A 16,363-nucleotide genomic window follows, 5' to 3' on the forward strand; every position below is an offset into this window, starting at 1 on the left:
CCTCCAGGGCTTCTTTTCCATGGGTCCAGATGATGAAGATGTCATCAATGTAGCGCAAGTAGAGTAGGGGTGTTAGGGGACGAGAGCTAAGGAAGCGTTGTTGTAAGTCAGCCATAAAAATGTTAGCATACTGTGGGGCCATGCGGGTACCCATAGCAGTGCCGCTGACTTGAAGATATATATTGTCCCCAAATGTGAAATAGTTGTGGGTGAGGACAAAGTCACAAAGGTCAGTCACCAGGTTTGCCCTGACATTATCAGGGATACTGTTCCTGATAGCTTGTAGTCCCATGTAGTGGAAGACACAATGAAGGTGACTGGATGTGGAAGCTGTGGTATGTATATGATCGTGGAGGGGCTACCTGGTAAGAGTTTTGTCTGCATGAAATGCCATCTAATAGAGCTGATCGAGGAAAAGATCTGAGGATTGGAGATGCAGATGGAAAGTCTGGTTGAGTTTAGAAGGGGGTTCGAGCGGATTGTGGAGCAAACATATGAGGCAGCTTAAGGGAAAAGCTCAGACTTGCAGATAGAAGCAGGACTGAAGAATTGTGAGGGGAGACTGCTGGGTGAGGAAAGTGGACAGTGGAAGCATGTGACTAAGAGAACCAGGCAGAGGAAAAGATGGGCTAGTGAAGGAGAAATAGAACTCAAGAATAGGTTTGCAGAGTTGGAAAATGAAGAAGGGGCTCAGCAAGTGGTCACTGAAGGTGGAAGGGCGAGGAAGAAGAGAAGAGCAGTTAGTCCTATAGGAAAAGGGGAAGAGTCAATGGAGACTACACCAAATATGTATCCCAGGAGGATACAGGATGGGGTGAAGAGGATTACAAGGGAGAATAGGAATAGAAAGAACTTGCAGCCAGAGGGAACAGGGGATAGACTGGAGACTAGCACAGTCACCAGGAAAAGGAAGGTCTATGTGATCGGGGACTCTTTACTGAGAAGAATAGACAGGCCTGTAGCCAGAGCTGATCCAGAGAATAGAAGGATGTGCTGTCTTCCAAGTGCTAAGATACGGGATGTAGACCTGAGGTTGAAAAGGATCCTAAAGGGAGCAGGATAGAATCCCCTAATTATCCTTCATGTGGGAACAAATGATACCATTAGATTCTCGCTGGAACGTATCAAGGGAGACTATGCTAGGCTGGGGAAGACGCTTAAGGAAATCGAGGCTCAGGTAATCTTTAGTGGGATTCTGCCTGTTCCTAGAGAAGGGCAACAAAGGTGTGACAAGATTATGACTATCAATAGATGGCTTAGGCAGTGGTGCTATAAGGAGGGCTTTGGGATGTATGGCCACTGGGAGGCATTCATGGACAGAGGACAGTTCTCTTGGGATGGACTTCATCTGAGTAGGGAAGGAAATAGACTTCTAGGATGGAGGCTGGCACAACTGATTAAGAGAGCTTTAAACTAGGAATTTGGGGGAGATGGTTGCGAGATGTCCAGGTAATCTCCATGCCGGATTTAAGCATTGAGAGGGAAGAAAACAAAGTAAGAAAGGATACAGCTGTGGGTAGGAGAATGGACATAAGGAGGAAGGGCAGTGTGGGTACCAGTCTAATAGGTAATACTGGCTGTAGAATGACCGTGCCTAATCGGGTACAGAATGTGAGCGAGGCTAAACAGGAAAAATTAAGATGTTTGTACACCAATGCGAGGAGCCTAGGTAACAAAATGGAGGAACTAGAGCTACTGGTGCAGGAAGTGAAACCAGATATTATAGGGATAACAGAAACATGGTGGAATAGTCGTCATGACTGGACGACAGCTATTGAAGGGTATGTGCTGTTTAAGAAAGACAGAAATAAAGGTAAAGATGGTGGAGTATCATTGTATATCAATGATGAGGTAGAATGTAAAGAAATAAGAAGCAATGGAATGGATAAGACAGAGTACATCTGGGCAAAAATCACATTGGGGAAGAAAACTACAAGAGCCTCTCCTGTGATAGTGCTTGGGATGTGCTATAGACCGCCGGGATCTAATTTGGATATGGATAGAGTCCTCTTTAATGTTTTTAATGAAGTAAATACCAATGGAAACTGCGTGATCATGGGAGACTTTAACTTCCCAGATATAGACTGGAGGACGAGTGCTAGTAGTAATAATAGGGCTCAGATTTTTCTAGATGCTATAGCTGATGGATTCCTTCATCAAGTAGTTGCTGAACCGACTAGAGGGGATGCCATTTTAGATTTGGTTTTGGTGAGTAGTGAGGACCTCATAGAAGAAATGGTTGTAGGGGACAATCTTGGTTCAAGTGATCATGAACTAATTCAGTTCAAACTGAACAGAAGGACAAACAAAAATAAATCTGTGACTAGGGTCTTTGATTTCAAAAGGGCTGACTTTCAAAAATTAAGGAAATTAGTTAGGGAAGTGGATTGGACTGAAGAATTTATGGCTCTAAAGGCAGAGGAGGCCTGCATCTCAAGAAAGGGGAAAAAATTCATAGGTAGGAGTTGCAGACCAAGCTGGATGAGCAAGCATATCAGAGAGGTGAATAAGAAAAAGCAGAAAGCATACAGGGAGTGGAAGATGGGAGGGATCAGCAAGGAAAGCTACCTTATTGAGGTCAGAACATATAGGGATAAAGTGAGACAGGCTAAAAGTCAAGTAGAGTTGGACCTTGCAAAGGGAATTAAAACCAATAGTAAAAGGTTCTATAGCCATATAAATAAGAAGAAAACAGAAAGAAGAAGTGGGACCCCTAAACACTGAGGATGGAGTGGAGGTTAAGGATAATCTAGGCATGGCCCAATATCTAAACAAATACTTTGCCTCAGTCTTTAATAAGGCTAATGAGGATCTTAGGGATAATGGTAGCATGACACATGGGAATGAGGATATGGAGGTGGATATTACCATATCTGAGGTAGAAGCGAAACTCGAACAGCTTAATGGGACTGAATCAGGGGCCCCAGATAATCTTTATCCAAGAATATTAAAGGAATTGGCACATGAAATTGCAAGCCCATTAGCAAGAATTTTTAATGAATCTGTAAACTCAGGGGTTGTACCATATGATTGAAGAATTGCTAACATAGTTCCTATTTTTAAGAAAGGGGGAAAAAGTGATCTGGGTAACTACAGGCCTGTTAGTTTGACATCCGTAGTATGCAAGGTCTTGGAAAACATTTTGAAGGAAAAAGTAGTTAAGGACATTGAGGTCAATGGTAAATGGGACAAAATACAACATGGTTTTACAAAAGGTAGATCATGCCAAACCAACCTGATCTCCTTCTTTGAAAAAGTAACAGATTTTTTAGACAAAGGAAACGCAGTGGATCTAATTTACCTAGATTTCAGTAAGGCGTTTGATACTGTGCCACATGGGGAATTATTAGTTAAATTGGAAAAGATGGGGATCGATATGAAAATTGAAAGGTGGATAAAGAATTGGTTAACAGGGAGACTACAGCGGGTCATACTGAAAGGTGAACTGTCAGGCTGGAGGGAGGTTACCAGTGGAGTTCCTCAGGGATCGGTTTTGGGACCAATCTTATTTAATCTTCTTATTACTGACCTTGGCACAAAAAGTGGGAGTATGCTAATAAGGTTTGCAGATGATACAAAGTTGGGAGGTATTGTCAATTTAGAGAGAGACCAGGATATCATACAGGAAGAACTGGATGACCTCATAAACTGGAGTAATAGTAATAGGATGAAATTTAATAGTGAGAAGTGAAAGGTCATGCATTTAGGGATTAATAACAAGAATTTTAGTTATAAGCTGGGAACGCATTAATTAGAAGTAATGGAGGAGGAGGACCTTGGAGTATTGGTTGATCACAGGATGACTATAAGCCACCAATGTGATATGGCCATGAAAAAAGCTAATGCGGTCTTGGGATGCATTAGGCAAGGTCTTTCCAGTGGAGATAAGGAGGTGTTAGTACCATTATACTGGTGAAACCTCACCTGGAATACTGTGTGCAGTTCTGGTCTCCCATGTTTAAGAAGGATGAATTCAAACTAGAACAGGTACAGAGAAGGGGTACTAAGATGATCCGAGGAATGGAAAACCTGTTTTATGAAAGGAGGCTCAAGGAGCTTGGCTTGTTTAGCCTAACCAAAAGAAGGTTGAGGGGAGATATGATTGCTCTCTATAAATATCTCAGAGGGATAAATACCAGAGAGGGAGAGGAATTATTTTAGCTCGGTACCAATGCAGACACAAGAACAAATGGATACAAACTGGTCATCGGGAAGTTTAGACTTGAAATTAGAAGACGGGTTCTAACCGTCAGAGAACTGACGTTTTGGAATAGCCTTCAAAGGGAAGCAGTGGGGGCAAAAGACCTATCTGGCTTTAAGATTAAACTCGATAAGTTTATGTAGGAGATAGTATGATGGGATAATATGATTTTGGCAATTAATTGATCTTTAAATATTCATGGTAAATAGGCCCAATGGCCTGTGATGGGATGTTAGATGGGGTGGGATCTGCGTTACTACAGAGAATTCTTTCCTGGGTATCTGGCTAGTGAATCTTGCCCATATGCTCAGGATTCAGCTGATTGCCATATTTGGGGTTGGGAAGGAATTTTCCTCCAGGGCAGATTGGAAGAGGCCCTGGAGTTTTTTCGCCTTCCTCTGTAGCATGGGGCACGGGTCACTTGCTGGAGGATTCTCTGCTCCTTGAAGTCTTTAAACCATTATTTAAGGACTTCAATAGCTCAGACATACGTGAGAAGTTTATTGCAGGAGTGAGTGGGTGAGATTCTGTGGCCTGCATTGTGCAGGAGGTCAGACTAGATGATCATAATGGTTCTTTCTGACCTTAATATCTATGAATCTTTGTGTGGAATGTTGGTGTAGAGGGCTTCTACATCCATGGTGACCAGGAGAGTGTTTTCTGGAAGATCATTGATGGATAAGGTGGCAATTTTGCAACAGAAAAGCTTCAAAAACAGACTCCAACAAGAAACTGCTGAGCTTGAATTAATATACAAACTAGATACCATTAACTTGGGTTTGAATAGAGACTGGGAGTGGCTGGGTCATTACTCATATTGAATCTTTTCCCTTAAGTTAAGTATCCTCACACTTCTTGTCAACTGTGTAAATGGGCCATCTTGATGATCACTACAAAAGTTTTTTTCTCCTACTGATAATAGCTCATCTTAACTAATAAGCCTCTCTCAGTTTGTATGGTAACTTCCAATTTATCTGTATGTGTGTATATATCTCTCTCTATATATATCTTACTATATGTTCCATTCTATGCATCCGATGAAGTGAGCTATAGCTCATGAAAGCTTATGCTCTAATAAATTTGTTAGTCTCTAAGGTGCCATAAGTATTCCTGTTCTTTTTGCAAAAAAAGGAATGGTTGTAGTTTTGCAAAAGTCTGTAATTTGGGTTTTTTTTTAATAAAACCAAAATCAAGGATTGCTTTGGATCCAGGTTCATTTTGTTCAAGACCCCATATTCTGGTTTTGGTCTTTCTTTATTTGAAATAAAGATTGACAAAAAATGGGATGGTCATTGTTTTGCAGAACTTATTTGTTTTGAGTTTTGTATTAAAATCAAAGCCAGGTAAGGTTTACATTTGTTAAACTCTCTTGGGTTCAGATAAAATGTTGATGAGAGAAATAAAATAGAAATGGTTCAGTGTTTGGACTGGAGCTGGTTGGAACATTTTCATTTTTTGAAATATACTGTTCTTCAAGTGGTGTCCCCAGAGTTGCTCTGCTTCAGGTATGCATGTGTCCCTGTGCTTTTGATCAGAGATTTTTTTGGTAGCAGTACCAGTTCGGCCTGTGCATGCAACCCACATGTCTGTGTTCCTGCTCTGAGGATATATGGGGCTGTGCAGGGACAAACCGCCCTCGGTTCCTTCTCAACTGCCTTTGGCCAGATGGAGTCTCTAGTATGCCCTCTTCTATTGAATACCTTAATGTAGTCAGATCATTAGTAAATTAGTTATAGATGTAAATAGTTGTTAAATAGTTCCTTTTTACTTTGTTTTTTCTCTGTTTGTGGATTCTCTTTGGACTCTTTATTTATGGGGTATACCGCGATCTCCAGGCTTTAAATGTCTTTCCTGCTGGGAATCTATCCAAGTTAGTGACACACCCTTGGTGTCTGAAGTTTTTGGGGGATACCCATATTCCCCCAAAGTGTAAGATCTACACTTCATTTAAATGCAGACCTTGTAAGAACAGGGAGTTGATGTTCAGGCTCCTTGTGATGGAACAAGCTTTAAAACTGACATCACACCAGGAGTCTGTGAACCCCTATTACGTACTGTCCTGTGTACCTGTGAATCTCGGTGTCACATGACTTCAGGGGGTAAGATTGTGTCTACCTTTGGATCCAGTTCACAGAGAGCTTCTAGGGGTAAGACTTCTGATCGCTCAGTTATGATAGAGATGTACTTCAGCCACCTCAAGGTTCTGGTCACTCTAAACCTCTGGGGAGACATCTATATCTCTGTCTCCAGTACCAAGGGCCTTGCTCTCTGAGTTGGTAGGTAACAATAAGAAAAGGAGTGTAAAATCTCCTTCAAAGAGACCTTGATTACTGGACCTTGATGAAAAGGAGTGCTATTGAGGCACTGAGTGCTTCTGATACCATGAAGATGTCTAAGGCTGCTTCTAAGTCTCTCACCTCTACTAAGAAAGACTTAATACTGAAGACATCCTCTGGTTTCAGTGGTTATGTCCACACCAGCAGATCAGCATTGTTAGACTCTTCAGTACCTACTTTTATGCCCTGGACTGCTACATCTGAATCTGTACCTGGGCATTCTCATTCCTTCACATTGGCTAGCCTTAATACTGACACTGACCCCTAATGTTCCTTCAGTACCACAGCAGTTCAGATACTCCAAGAGATTTTATAGTCTCTGATGAACTGTAGTGAGTCTCCACTGCTTACAGGGACCACACACCTCTTGCTACAAAGATCTGCTGGGTTACTTACTACTCTTATATCACTGAGACCTTCTACTTCTCCAAACTCCATCATCCATGGAGAACAATTGTCACCTCCTTTACAATACGTGTAGGAGGGCACAGACTCCACTTGCAGATAAAGGGTCTATTCAAGGAGACATTACTTGCCTCTGCCTCCAGAAAGAAGGGAGGATAGATGTCCTCCGCCTTTGCTGTTGGGATGACCAATGGTGGCTACCTCCTCCTATGCCCTGTGGTCCTCCTCACTGACCTTATTGGGACCCATGAGCCCTATATAGCCAACAGTTTCTGAAGGCTCCCATTGCCTCCAACAGGGAACACAGACAATCCAATTTTCCCCAACCTTCACTCTCTCCTCTCCAACCTGAGCTGGTAGAAGAGATCTTTGTGGAGAAGGAGGCAAGGGATTTCAAGGAAGTGACATCTCACACGAATATCTTGAAATCTCCTGTGGAGGCTGTAATGCCATCCTCCACAGTAGATGACTTCAGTCAGTTCCAGGACCTGATGTAGAGAGTTGTGGATACACTTCAGATTCCTCTTGAGGAAGTCCATGACTTTCATAATAAACTTCTGGACATTGTACACACCTCAGATTCAACATGACAGACTCTTCTTGAGCCAGCCAAGATGATCTGGAAAACTCCCACCATGCACCACCTTCCTTCAAATGTGACAAGTACTATGTCCTATCCAAGGATCTGGCATTTTTATTTACACATCCAACACTGAATTCTGTGGTTGTGGTTGCAGTGAATGAACATGGGAGCAGAACACCATGGCTACCCCGTATAATAAGGAACAGAAGTGTCTTGATCCTTTTGGCCACAAGAGCTACTGCTCAGTGCTATTATTATTCAGGATAGTGAATAAGCAAATGTTCCAATATGGCTACCTGAATTATAGCAAATTTAACATCTTTATTGAACATTTACCAGAGGAGCACCTTGAGCAATTCAAAGCCATCATTCAGGAAGGTCAGCTTTTAGCAAGAACATCATTGCAGGCCTCCTTAAATGCAGCCGATATCAGAATCCAGTCTATTTCCATGATGATTGTTATGCAGTGAGTGTTTTGGCTACAGCTTTGGGGCTAACCTAGGGAGTTACCATGTACCGCTGAAGAATTTCATTTTGGCCACAAATTGTTTTAGATGTCAAGAGATGACTGTTTTCATACCTTAAAAAACTTGAGGCTACACTTAGATCCCTCAAGATCTATATGGCTGTAAATAAAAGAAAGTTTAGCAAGTCACAGATGGCATAGGGATCTTGCCCAGCCCATTATTTTACCTTCCATAGGCCACCCAAGCTAGTGACCAAGGGACCTAAATATTAAAAAAAGAAACCAGACACTACCACAGATGCCTCACCCCAGCGATCAACATTGTTGAAGCACCAGTTCTGATGGATTGGTTGAGAGTCTGAATCATCCACACAACAGGGATTTGATGCTTCACCATCCTAGCCTCCTTCCCCACTTTGAAATTGGCAGAGACAGTTTCCAACCTGCATAGGAGAGCATAAAATCCGACAATGGTTTTGAAAACTATACAATCTGGTTATATCATCCACTTTACCTCAACGCTCCCGCTCCTGATCCCCATTTTTTTATAGAGACCCCTCTCATGATCATGTGCTGAAACAGGAGATTGCCTCTCCTGCAGTTAGGAGCCATAGAACCAGTTTCTGTCCAGCATGGGGGAAAGAGGTTCTATTCCAAATACCTTCTGGTCCTGAAAAAGAACAGGGAATGGAAACCAATTCATGATGGTAACTCTGGCAGCTATAATTCCCTCCCTAAAAACTGGTGGTTTATTTGTGACTCAGGACACCTATTTTATATCATGATTCACCCATCATACAAAAGGTTTCTTCATTCGTATTCAACCATAACCACAATCAGTACTGCCGTTCGGGCTCTCCTGTGTCCCAAGGATATTCTCAAAGGTCACGGCAGTTGTAGCCACCCACTTGTGTCGACAAAGGTTAAAAATCTTTCCTTATCTCAATGGCTGTCTATGCAGACCCTCTTGATAAGATCAGCCCCTAGTGGCAGCACAAATGACAAAATCTTTGTACCACAGTTTAGGCCTCCAACTCAATCTCAAAGTCTGTTCTATTTTGACCCCAATTCAATGGATTTTATAGAAGCATCTCTAGATTTAGTCACAGCCAGGACTCACCTACCTGTGGACAGGCTCATGAACATAAAAAGTCTTTTTGCAAGAATTCAGACAAGTCCTCAAACCTTGGCAAAACATCTTCAGCTGTTAGGTCATAGGATGGCTTGTATCTTCATAACCCAATATTGCCGGATTACATCTCTGATGTTTCCAGGGATGTCTCAGACAATTTACATACCAAAGAAGAAGAAGCGTGCTCTCAAGAGACAAGCTTATCCCCTGTTGATTTCTATATTTGCTCAAATGGTGGAAGAACCTCTTCAATGTCTGTACAAGAGTGCCCTTTTTTTCTATCTCCTCCAACCATCATTATCACATCAAGTACATCCCTCTTGGGATGAGGAGCTCATCAGAGCACACACCATTCTGGGGAAATGGTCTTCCCAAAAGAGTCCATTATTCTGGAGCTAAGAGCTGTCGGAAGGGCTTGCTCCTATTTCCTTCCCTTGGTCAGAGCTAAATCCATCAAGATCATGACAGACAATGTGGTCTGCATGTTCTACATCAATTGTCAGGGTGATGGGCACTCCCTGTCTCTCTATGCTGAAATCATAAAACTCGGAAACTGATGCACAGCTAGCCAGATAGCGATCTCTGCTTCTTACCTTCTGAGTATACAGAACATCATGGCCAATAACCTCTGCAGACACTTATCTGAAATTTACCAGTGGGAGTTGGATTTAGGGGTCCACAGCAGCACATTGCTAATTTGGGGTGTAGTGGGGTAGCTGCCCCACTCCATGAGGAAAAGGGCTGGAACAGGCCAGAGAGGCTATGCAGACCAGCAGCCAATCAGCAGGGGCCTGTGAAGAGCCAATCAGGGCCGGGCTGGGTCCTATATAAAAGCTGCCTAGCAAAGGAGAGGGCAGTCTCTCCCTGGCTAGCAAGGGAGGAGGACGGGCTCCTGAGGCGAGGGAGGTAGCACCTTGGACAGAGCAGTGCTGGGCAGGCTTGAGGGAATGGAGGAGAGCTCCAGCCCAGTTACCTGCCAGGCTGTGGCCCCCTCTAAAAAGGGTCGAGAAGGTGCATGGGGACAAAAGGAAAGTGACTCTATCCCCAATCACTAGGAGATGCCTTCCTCATCACATGGACAAAAGACCTATTTTATGTGTATTCACCAACACCATTGTTCTTGAACGTTCTCAACAAGATCAAAGAGGCCAAGGCCATTTTGATTGCACCAACTTGCCTGAGACAGGTCTCATATCCTTATCTCATCTAACTTATCTCTTGCCCATTGTGACAGCTTCTGATCAATCCCCATCTGTCTCAGGAACAGCTCAGACACTTCACCCCAAATGGGAAGGTTTGCGGTTCCAGGCATGGCACCTTGATGGTTCTTTGGGTTAGGTGCTTTCTGTTCAACAGAAGTGTATGAGGTGTGGATAAACACTGGAAAGGAGTCTACAAGGCGCACTCGCCTTCAGAAGTTGAGGAGAGATCAGCTCTGGTGTACCTGTCAACAAGTTTCTCCTGTCAACTCTTTTCTTTCTGCCATTTTTGACTCTCTGTTGGAATTGAAAAGATTCAGACTTTTATGAGTTCCATCAAGGTTCACTTGGTGTCTACAACAGCCTTTATTCTCTGATCGAAGGCTTTTCAGTTTTCAGTAATCCTACTACATCAAGAGATCTGATTATTTTCCCCCACACAAATTAGAGACCCTACTTCACTGTGGGACAAACCTTTTACATTAGTGCCTCCTTAAACATCCCTTTTGAGCCACTAGCTATGTGTTTGTTGCTTCATTTATTGATTTTAAAACAGCCTTCTTGATGGCCATCCCTTCTGTCTGGAGAATTGGGAGCAGGGCAGTGGCTTTGATGGCAGACCCACCATTTACACTGTTCTCCAAGAAAAAGGTATAGTTATGGCCCCATCCTAGATTTTACCTTAGGTGTCTTCTGAATTTCATATTAACCAAACCATTCACCTTCCAGTCTTTTTCCCAAAACCGCATCAGACTAGACAGGAAGCAACCTTCCATACTCTGCATGCCAGGAAAACATTAACCTTCTTTCTGGAGAGAATCAAACCATTTCTGAAAGTCTTCTAGACTCTTGTTTCAATTGTGGACTGATACAAGGGATCTGCAGTCTCCACCTAGTGACTGAGTATGGATCTCTGGGTCTGTTGTTTGTTATGATCTGTCTGATACTCAACCTTCTTCTGGAGTGATAGCTTATTCTATCACTTCACAGTCTACAGCATTATTCAACAATGTTCCAGTTACTGAAATATATGGAGCTGCAACCTGAACCTCTGTACATCTTTTCTTCAGCTGTTATGCTCTGATTCTTGCCTCTAGATGAGATGCTGCAGCTGGCAACACAGTTCTGTCTTCAGTTTTGGACTCTGTTCCAAAGCTCCCTCCTTCTTAGGGGGTTACTACTTGGGAGTCGCCTGAAGTGGAGCACCCATAGGGACTCTACTCAAGGAAGAAGGAGAGGTTACTCATCTAGTGCAGAAACTGGAGATCTTTGAGATGTGTCCCCCTATGGGTGCCCCACTGCTCTGCTTCAGAGTTTCCTCTGAGGTACTCTGTGGTGGAGAAAGAACCTATATATATTCTAAGAATGGTGCACAAAGATGTGTGGGTTGCCTGCATGGCCTGAAGGGGCATTGATACCAAATATCTCCAATCCGAGGTGCAGAGGTGCATGCAACCTGAAGTGGAACACCCACAGAGACACCCATTTAAAAAACTCCAATCCGATGAAGTGGGCTGTAGCTCACAAAAGCTGATGCTCAAATAAATTGGTTAGTCTCCAGGGTGCCACAAGTCCTCCTTTTCTTTTTACAAAAGATAAGTAATCTCTCCTTGTGTCAAATCTAAAATGTTTCAATTTCAATGTTTACATCGGAAAGGTAGAAAAAAAAACCTGACGCACTCTATATCCTGCTGGTTACAGCACTGGCTTGGGAGATCTCGGTTCAAGTCCCTGCTCTGCCTGAATCAGGGACTTGAACTTGGATCTGCCATATCTCACGCCAGTGCCCTAACCACCAAGCTATTGATTATGAAAGTCAGAGTCGCTCTGTTTCTCATTAGAAGTGACTCAAGAGCCCTAGACCCCCCTAAAACATTCCTGAATCTAAAAGCTCAGGTTTTGATTTGAAGAGAGACATTTCAACACAATTTCATGAAAACTTTCAAAAGTTTTTGTTTTTATTCCAATGAGGAAACCTCAAGAGTTGCAACAAAAAGGAATTGTCACAGCTCTAGTTTGGACTGTTTGAGAGTATCCTTTTGTAGTGGCAAATAGGAAATCTTGGAATGACAGCAGACACCTGTGAATATGTAAATGCCTCCTTGATCTATGTGATGGCGTGTCCACCCCACACATGCCTACCCGGCTACCTTAACCCCTTCCAGTCCTATTAACTGCCCAGGCTGCACCTGGACGAGAAGCCAGGGAGTTCTGGAATCCAGTTGCTGATGGCACCCAGCTGAGGAGTAAAAGGGGGCGTATATAAGCCAGGAAGCTGGCAGCAGAAGGGGGCTGCAGGAAGGCAGGCTATAGTCACTCCCTGAGAGGAGGGAGTTGGGAGGCTGGTGAACCCAGAGAGAGGGGAAGTCAGGAAGGTAGGAGAAGGCTCAGGGGAAAGTAGCAATATAGGACAGTGCAGGCCTTGGCTGCTGACTGGAGAGTCCCTGAGCTAGAACCCAGAGTAGAGGGTGAGTCCAACTTCCTCTACCAGTCACTGAGGACATGGCATAGACCAGAGGAGGGCAACACCTGGCAAGCGCTATTCCCCAGAGTTTATAGGAGGAGGTGCCATGTGCAATGAGTAAACCCCATGACAGTCTAATAAAAACAAAGAGAAACTTTGGATTCCAGGGAAAAAGCAATAGGTATGTGAACTGAATTACCTGATTGTGTAACTGATGATTTGGGAAATCTGTATGTACAACTTATGAACTCTGGTTGATTTTATGAAGTTCTTCCTATGAAAATTGATGTATCATGAAGGCATTTCTACTGCATTCAGGACTGGCAGCAGATACACACCAGACTGAAGAGTGTTAAAGATGGTGTTTTGACCTCACAGTAGTTATGCTGTGGAGGGTGCCCAAGTTGGGAAACCAAATTGGTCTGCAGGGGGACTGGAGGAAAGTTACAAAAGCAGAACAAAGAGACAGGTGACCAAACCAAAAAAGGTTCTAAAAAGATTTATAGTGGAAGACTTCAGGAGACATGTAGGAAGTTTAGGCAGGAGAGAAAAGCAGAATGGGCTGCCCAAAGTCAGATTAGCCAAGCTGGGGAAGAAGGCTTCATGATTCAGCACATAAGCAATGCACTGGAACAAAAGGATGCTGAATGGCCCTTAATGACTTTGACCCAGCCCAGAAAATGATATGGAGTGGTAGGAAATGCATCTAAGGGTCCAGCAGCTGGATCTCCCCCCACCCCCTCACCCCCTGCAGTCTGGTGAGTGACTGGGGCGGGGAGCTGGACTGGGCCTGTGTCAGTAATATATTGTTTGTGTTGGAGGTTTGCACCTTTTCATATTTTGTGATTTGAATCTGTCTTATTATACCCTGTGTATAAGATAAATTAGAAATATTTTAACTATTCCTACCCTGAAATTTTCCATTAAAATGTCTGTGTTCCTAAAGAAAATTGCATTTTAGGGTTTTTGCATTGTAGGCTTGTTCACAGAGTTTGTGGCTAAAATCATAAACCAAACCCATGCAATGGTCTCATAAGAATTTTTTTTTCAATGCCAAAAACATCCCATCCAATGATGTCAGCAAGATCTTCACAGCTGGGGCCGCACAAACTAGGATTCCCCATTTAGGGAGTTAAACAGGAACAATTGTTGCCGCCAAATCTGTCTTAGAATGAGCGTAATTTTCTCCCCCTTCCCCATAGCAGCTCTGACAGCAAGAGAACATTATTCTTCAGTGCCACATTCTCTCATTGCCTTATGAAGAATTTGTATGTTTTGAGTTTTCCATTCATGGCAAACTTCCAGCAGTGCTGTACTATAAACCTGCCACAAAGAATGAAAAAAGCGCAGTTTTCAGTTCAGTTGGGAACCTCAAGACTGATGTGCTCAGACAGGCCAAACCTCTAAAGGTTAGTGAGTCTGAACCTCAGCTGATTCACCCAGCACCGTCAAATTATGTTCTACTAAGGAGGTAGCAAACATTTTAAAAGTCTAATTATTTGAGAAGGTTGTGGAGGGTGATTAATAGACCCAAATCCTTTACTGGAGTTCTCGTGAGGAACCCTAATGAAATAATAAATCCAGAGAGAGCACAAATTCTTTTCCTTTTTTGGCAAGTGATATTTAAGCAGAACAATGCTGCCAGCTGAATACATCATTAAAGGGCAGGCTTATTGTTGCACACCAAAACCCCCATTGTCATAAATGGCAAATAAAACACTTTTTTTTTTCATCCAGACACCAAGGCAGATGAAGATGAGCACAGCAAAGCTACCAAGGAGATTTTTGTCAGAAAGTGTCAGTACTATTAGAGTTAATAAACCATGACAGCCTGTAGAGGGCTCTCAAAGTCCTTCACTGGGACTCTTAACCCAGTTTCACAGGACACAGCTGGAGGTTTCCTAAGGTCACTGTGGTCTTTCTGAAAAGGACTAAACAAAAGGATCCTTCAGGATAAGTGTGCTGTTTTTTTCACCCTGTCTAAGACCTTGATGTTTCTATACAGTATCTCCAGCCACAACTTCGCCAACATTGTTTGCTTTAGCAAACAGATGTTAGAAATCCATTGTTGTTAAACAGAATTCTCTCCTAGCAGGGTAATTGGAATAAAACTCGCAAAAGGAATGAATGCCAATTACATTTCATCCCCATTTATGTTCTTTTGAGAGGGCTGTACTACAACACACTGAACACAGGTGACATCCCTGAATGTTTACTTTGTGTGTTAATTTTCTTTTTACTCCTTCTATATTCTGGGATGCTTTGGAAAAAAAGGAATATTGCATTTGATTATCACTGCTTTAAAGCACATTGTGCCACAAGAAGCTATTTGGTGGATACAGTGACTAGCTGACTGGACTGCATAGATTACTCATTTGAAATGTTTGTGTAAAAATCACTTATTCTGTTACAAATAAGTGCTATACCTACAGAGATGGAGCTAAAGCCTGCAGAGGATTACATTTACATGTATATTCCATGGCAATTATCCCCTTGTCTTGTAGGCTAACAACATATTTGAATTGCTAGTAATCATGGTTTCCTTCTCTTCAAAATTATGATCTTATTGGAGGAAGGAAAGCACCCTTTCCCCTTTGACAATAGCTTGTATTTTAGGCCCTCTGTTCACAGCTGAGATTAGCTGCACATGGAGAGTTGAGAGCATTCAGAAGGAATAGAATATTACAACATCTTCAGTTACTTTCCTGTCTGTCCTTTTTTAGCTAACTGGAAGGGAGAGTTCCATGCATATTGGAGTAAGTGGCTGTTTTTTCCCCTGCCCAATGATCTTTTACGGACATTCATTTCTAATAACAATTTGTTCATGATGCCTTATTATATTTCACAGTTTATTTATTCATGACTGCAGGAAAAGCTCTTTTGTAACAACCTATTACTTTGCACTCCTGTTTCCTGCCTATATAAAAACAATAGCAAAAATACTTCAGTGAGGACAAGTTATATTCCATAAAACCTTCTGTAAAGTGATGTCCCACTCATGACTCTATGGGTTTGTGTGCATGTGTGCAGCTATGCAGCCTTAGACCGAGCCCATCTCATCTTTCCACATTGCCAGCTGAACCGTCAGAATTGCTGGTTTGTGGTTTTCCAATAAGCTACAGGACTGGCTGCCATTTAGGTTCTTGGGCTTAACTCCACATGGAAGACTCTGTTGCTGGTTGGGGAGAAGTCATCTCTTTTGTCATCTCTTTTCCAAGCTGAAAAGTCCCAGTCTTACTGATCTCTCCTCATATGGCAGCCGTTCCATACCCCTAATCATTTTTGTTGCCCTTTTCTGAACCTTTTCCAATTCCAATATATCTTTTTTGAGATGGGGCTACCACATCTGCATGCAGTATTCAAGATGTAGGCATACCATGGATTTATATAGAAGTAATATTGTATTTTCTGTCTTACTATGTATCCCTTTCTTAATGATGCCCAACATTCTGTTTGCTTTTTTGACTGCTGCTGCACATTTGAGTGGATGTTTGCAGAGAGCTATCCACAATGATTCCAAGATCTCTTTTTTGAGTTTCTTGAGCAGGAGATTGAGTTTGTGTGTGTGGTTTTTGGA

Source organism: Lepidochelys kempii, chromosome 1 (assembly GCF_965140285.1).
Source record: "Lepidochelys kempii isolate rLepKem1 chromosome 1, rLepKem1.hap1, whole genome shotgun sequence".
NCBI classification, from domain to species: domain Eukaryota; kingdom Metazoa; phylum Chordata; order Testudines; family Cheloniidae; genus Lepidochelys; species Lepidochelys kempii.